Source organism: Lampetra fluviatilis, chromosome 58, assembly GCF_964198595.1.
Source record: "Lampetra fluviatilis chromosome 58, kcLamFluv1.1, whole genome shotgun sequence".
In the NCBI taxonomy this organism is placed as follows: domain Eukaryota; kingdom Metazoa; phylum Chordata; class Hyperoartia; order Petromyzontiformes; family Petromyzontidae; genus Lampetra; species Lampetra fluviatilis.
In genome coordinates, this window is record NC_136332.1 from 6,889,132 (window position 1) to 6,895,131 (window position 6,000).

General features: G+C 46.9%; 1 protein-coding gene across 1 annotated transcript in view; it reads right to left on the bottom strand.

The window, feature by feature from the left end:
- Positions 1-5,663, bottom strand: part of LOC144950451 (dynein axonemal heavy chain 9-like) — a 113,412-nt gene extending 107,749 nt beyond the window's left edge. Inside the window, 1 exon segment of the mRNA XM_078880567.1 lies at positions 5,539-5,663. The gene's annotated coding sequence lies outside the window, so the exon portion shown is untranslated.
- Positions 5,664-6,000: the final 337 nt, after the last annotated feature.

The window sequence follows — 6,000 nt, forward strand, 5'->3', positions numbered from 1 at the left end:
GCTAGGGCTAATGTAGAGTACTAGCTAGGGCTGATGTAGAGTCTTAGCTAGGGCTAATGTAGAGTCTTAGCTAGGGCTGATGTAGAGTCTTAGCTAGGGCTAATGTAGAGTCTTAGCTAGGGCTAATGTAGAGGCTTAGCTAGGGCTAATGTAGAGTACTAGCTAGGGCTGATGTAGAGTCTTAGCTAGGGCTAATGTAGAGGCTTAGCTAGGGCTAATGTAGAGTCTTAGCTAGGGCTAATGTAGAGTCTTAGCTAGGGCTAATGTAGAGTCTTAGCTAGGGCTAATGTAGAGTCTTAGCTAGGGCTAATGTAGAGGCTTAGCTAGGGCTAATGAAGAGTCTTAGCTAGGGCTAATGTAGAGTCCTAGCTAGGGCGAATGTAGAGTACTAGCTAGGGCTGATGTAGAGGCTTAGCTAGGGCTAATGTAGAGGCTTAGCTAGGGCTAATGTAGAGTCTTAGCTAGGGCTGATGTAGAGTCTTAGCTAGGGCTAATGTAGAGTCTTAGCTAGGGCTAATGTAGAGTCTTAGCTAGGGCTAATGTAGAGTACTAGCTAGGGCTGATGTAGAGTCTTAGCTAGGGCTAATGTAGAGTCTTAGCTAGGGCTAATGTAGAGTCTTAGCTAGGGCTAATGTAGAGGCTTAGCTAGGGCTAATGTAGAGTACTAGCTAGGGCTGATGTAGAGTCTTAGCTAGGGCTAATGTAGAGGCTTAGCTAGGGCTAATGTAGAGGCTTAGCTAGGGCTAATGTAGAGTACTAGCTAGGGCTGATGTAGAGTCTTAGCTAGGGCTAATGTAGAGTCTTAGCTAGGGCTAATGTAGAGGCTTAGCTAGGGCTAATGTAGAGTCTTAGCTAGGGCTAATGTAGAGTCCTAGCTAGGGCTAATGTAGAGTACTAGCTAGGGCGAATGTAGAGGCTTAGCTAGGGCTAATGTAGAGTCTTAGCTAGGGCTAATGTAGAGTCTTAGCTAGGGCGAATGTAGAGTACTAGCTAGGGCTAATGTAGAGTCTTAGCTAGGGCTAATGTAGAGTCTTAGCTAGGGCTAATGTAGAGTCTTAGCTAGGGCTAATGTAGAGTCTTAGCTAGGGCTGATGTAGAGTCTTAGCTAGGGCTAATGTAGAGTCCTAGCTAGGGCTAATGTAGAGGCTTAGCTAGGGCTAATGTAGAGTCTTAGCTAGGGCTAATGTAAAGTCTTAGCTAGGGCTAATGTAGAGGCTTAGCTAGGGCTAATGTAGAGTCTTAGCTAGGGCTAATGTAGAGTCCTAGCTAGGGCTAATGTAGAGTACTAGCTAGGGCGAATGTAGAGGCTTAGCTAGGGCTAATGTAGAGTCTTAGCTAGGGCTAATGTAGAGTCTTAGCTAGGGCGAATGTAGAGTACTAGCTAGGGCTAATGTAGAGTCTTAGCTAGGGCTAATGTAGAGTCTTAGCTAGGGCTAATGTAGAGTCCTAGCTAGGGCTAATGTAGAGTACTAGCTAGGGCTGATGTAGAGTCTTAGCTAGGGCTAATGTAGAGTCTTAGCTAGGGCTAATGTAGAGTCTTAGCTAGGGCGAATGTAGAGTACTAGCTAGGGCTAATGTAGAGTCTTAGCCAGGGCTAATGTAGAGTACTAGCTAGGGCTAATGTAGAGTCCTAGCTAGGGCTAATGTAGAGGCTTAGCTAGGGCTGATGTAGTGTTCTAGCTAGGGCTGATGTAGAGTCTTAGCTAGGGCTAATGTAGAGTCTTAGCTAGGGCTGATGTAGAGTCTTACTTAGCTAGGACTAATGTAGAGTCCTAGCTAGGGCTAATGTAGAGGCTTAGCTAGGGCTGATGTAGTGTTCTAGCTAGGGCTGATGTAGAGTCCTAGCTAGGGCTAATGTAGAGTCTTAGCTAGGGCTGATGTAGAGGCTTAGCTAGGGCTAATGTAGAGTCTTAGCTAGGGCTAATGTAGAGTCTTAGCTAGGGCTGATGTAGAGTCTTAGCTAGGGCTAATGTAGAGTCTTAGCTAGGGCTGATGTAGAGTCTTAGCTAGGGCTAATGTAGAGTACTAGCTAGGGCTGATGTAGAGTCTTAGCTAGGGCTAATGTAGAGGCTTAGCTAGGGCTAATGTAGAGTCTTAGCTAGGGCTAATGTAGAGTCTTAGCTAGGGCTAATGTAGAGTCTTAGCTAGGGCTAATGTAGAGTCTTAGCTAGGGCTAATGTAGAGGCTTAGCTAGGGCTAATGTAGAGTACTAGCTAGGGATGATGTAGAGTCTTAGCTAGGGCTAATGTAGAGGCTTAGCTAGGGCTAATGTAGAGGCTTAGCTAGGGCTAATGTAGAGTACTAGCTAGGGCTGATGTAGAGTCTTAGCTAGGGCTAATGTAGAGTCTTAGCTAGGGCTAATGTAGAGGCTTAGCTAGGGCTAATGTAGAGTCTTAGCTAGGGCTAATGTAGAGTCCTAGCTAGGGCTAATGTAGAGTACTAGCTAGGGCGAATGTAGAGGCTTAGCTAGGGCTAATGTAGAGTCTTAGCTAGGGCTAATGTAGAGTCTTAGCTAGGGCGAATGTAGAGTACTAGCTAGGGCTAATGTAGAGTCTTAGCTAGGGCTAATGTAGAGTCTTAGCTAGGGCTAATGTAGAGTCTTAGCTAGGGCTAATGTAGAGTCTTAGCTAGGGCTGATGTAGAGTCTTAGCTAGGGCTAATGTAGAGTCCTAGCTAGGGCTAATGTAGAGGCTTAGCTAGGGCTAATGTAGAGTCTTAGCTAGGGCTAATGTAAAGTCTTAGCTAGGGCTAATGTAGAGGCTTAGCTAGGGCTAATGTAGAGTCTTAGCTAGGGCTAATGTAGAGTCCTAGCTAGGGCTAATGTAGAGTACTAGCTAGGGCGAATGTAGAGGCTTAGCTAGGGTTAATGTAGAGTCTTAGCTAGGGCTAATGTAGAGTCTTAGCTAGGGCGAATGTAGAGTACTAGCTAGGGCTAATGTAGAGTCTTAGCTAGGGCTAATGTAGAGTCTTAGCTAGGGCTAATGTAGAGTCCTAGCTAGGGCTAATGTAGAGTACTAGCTAGGGCTGATGTAGAGTCTTAGCTAGGGCTAATGTAGAGTCTTAGCTAGGGCTAATGTAGAGTCTTAGCTAGGGCGAATGTAGAGTACTAGCTAGGGCTAATGTAGAGTCTTAGCCAGGGCTAATGTAGAGTACTAGCTAGGGCTAATGTAGAGTCCTAGCTAGGGCTAATGTAGAGGCTTAGCTAGGGCTGATGTAGTGTTCTAGCTAGGGCTGATGTAGAGTCTTAGCTAGGGCTAATGTAGAGTCTTAGCTAGGGCTGATGTAGAGTCTTACTTAGCTAGGACTAATGTAGAGTCCTAGCTAGGGCTAATGTAGAGGCTTAGCTAGGGCTGATGTAGTGTTCTAGCTAGGGCTGATGTAGAGTCCTAGCTAGGGCTAATGTAGAGTCTTAGCTAGGGCTGATGTAGAGGCTTAGCTAGGGCTAATGTAGAGTCTTAGCTAGGGCTAATGTAGAGTCTTAGCTAGGGCTGATGTAGAGTCTTAGCTAGGGCTAATGTAGAGTCTTAGCTAGGGCTGATGTAGAGTCTTAGCTAGGGCTAATGTAGAGTCTTAGCTAGGGCTGATGTAGAGTCCTAGCTAGGGCTAATGTAGAGTCCTAGCTAGGGCTGATGTAGAGTCTTAGCTAGGGCTAATGTAGAGTCTTAGCTAGGGCTGATGTAGAGTCTTAGCTAGGGCTAATGTAGAGTCTTAGCTAGGGCTAATGTAGAGTCTTAGCTAGGGCTGATGTAGAGTCTTAGCTAGGGCTAATGTAGAGTCTTAGCTAGGGCTGATGTAGAGTCTTAGCTAGGGCTAATGTAGAGTCTTAGCTAGGGCTAATGTAGAGTCTTAGCTAGGGCTGATGTAGAGTCTTAGCTAGGGCTAATGTAGAGTCTTAGCTAGGGCTGATGTAGAGTCTTAGCTAGGGCTAATGTAGAGGCTTAGCTAGGGCTGATGTAGAGTCTTAGCTAGGGCTGATGTAGAGTCTTAGCTAGGGCTAATGTAGAGTCTTAGCTAGGGCTAATGTAGAGGCTTAGCTAGGGCTGATGTAGAGTCCTAGCTAGGACTGATGTAGAGTCTTAGCTAGGGCTAATGTAGAGTCTTAGCTAGGGCTAATGTAGAGTCTTAGCTAGGGCTAATGTAGAGTCTTAGCTAGGGCTAATGTAGAGGCTTAGCTAGGGCTGATGTAGAGTCCTAGCTAGGGCTAATGTAGAGTCTTAGCTAGGGCTAATGTAGAGTCTTAGCTAGGACTGATGTAGAGTCTTAGCTAGGGCTAATGTAGAGTCTTAGCTAGGGCTAATGTAGAGTCTTAGCTAGGACTGATGTAGAGTCTTAGCTAGGGCTAATGTAGAGGCTTAGCTAGGGCTAATGTAGAGTCTTAGCTAGGGCTAATGTAGAGTCTTAGCTAGGGCTAATGTAGAGTCTTAGCTAGGGCTAATGTAGAGTCTTAGCTAGGGCTAATGTAGAGTCTTAGCTAGGGCTAATGTAGAGTCTTAGCTAGGGCTAATGTAGAGTCTTAGCTAGGGCTAATGAAGAGTCTTAGCTAGGGCTGATGTAGAGTCTTAGCTAGGGCTAATGTAGAGTCTTAGCTAGGGCTAATGTAGAGTCTTAGCTAGTGCTGATGTAGAGTCTTAGCCAGGGCTAATGTAGAGGCTTAGCTAGACTGTTGGGGCAAGTGCTGTGAGCGAGTAGCACACAAAGACAAAGATCCCCCTACAGCCTTACAGGCTGTTAGGGGCAAGTGCTGTTAGCGAGTAGCACACAAAGACAAAGATCCCCCTACAGCCTTACAGGCTGTTAGGGGCAAGTGCTGTTAGCGAGTAGCACCACACAAAGACAAAGATCCCCTATACAGTCTTACAGACTGTTAGGGGCAAGTGTTGTTAGCGAGTAGCACACACAAAGACAAATATTCCCCATACAGTCTTACAGACTGTTAGGGGCAAGTGCTGTTAGCGAGTAGCACACACACACACAAAGACAAAGATCCCCCATACAGTCTTACAGAATGTTAGGGGCAAGTGTTGTTAGCGAGTAGCACACACAAAGACAAAGATTCCCCATAGAGCCTTACAGACTGTTGGGGCAAGTCCTGTGAGCGAGTAGCACACACAAAGACAAAGATCCCCCATACAGTCTTACAGACTGTTAGGGGCAAGTGCTGTTAGCGAGTAGCACCACACAAAGACAAAGATCCCCTATACAGTCTTACAGACTGCCGGGGCAAGTGCTGTTAGCGAGTAGCACCACACAAAGACAAAGATCCCCTATACAGTCTTACAGACTGCCGGGGCAAGTGCTGTTAGCGAGTAGCACACACAAAAACAAAGATTCCCCTACAGCCTTACAGGCTGTTAGGGGAAAGTGCTGTGAGCGAGTAGCACACAAAGACAAAGATCCCCTATACAGTCTTACAGACTGCCGGGGCAAGTGCTGTTAGCGAGTAGCACACACAAAGACAAAGATCCCCCATACAGCCTTACAGACTATTAGGGGCAAGTGCTGTTAGCGAGTAGCCAGCATCAGCAAGCAGCTTCCCACCTGAACAACTTCTTCTCCAGGAGCCGTGGTAGTGGTGGTGGTAGTGGTGGTGGTGGTTGTGGTGGTGGTTGTGGTTGGAGTGAGCGTTGTTGTATCAGCCGTGGCCTAGGCAACGGCAGCAGAGGCGGTCCGCCTGAGGGGGTTGTGCGTGGTGGGGGTTGTTGCATGCGACTGGGGTTGTGTTCACGGGCGAGTCGCTATGGCAACGGGCAACCCCCCCCACCCCCCACCACCACCACCTACAAACTTCCACCAATCACCAACAGTCAACGACAACGACCAACCACCACCAACAACTACCAACTACCACTACCAACCGCCACCACTAGCAATAACCACCACCACCACTTACTACAACAACCACCAACAACAATCACCAACAACAACAACAATAACCATCAACCACGAACAACAACAACCAGCACTAATAACCACCAACAACAATCACCAACAACCAACAAC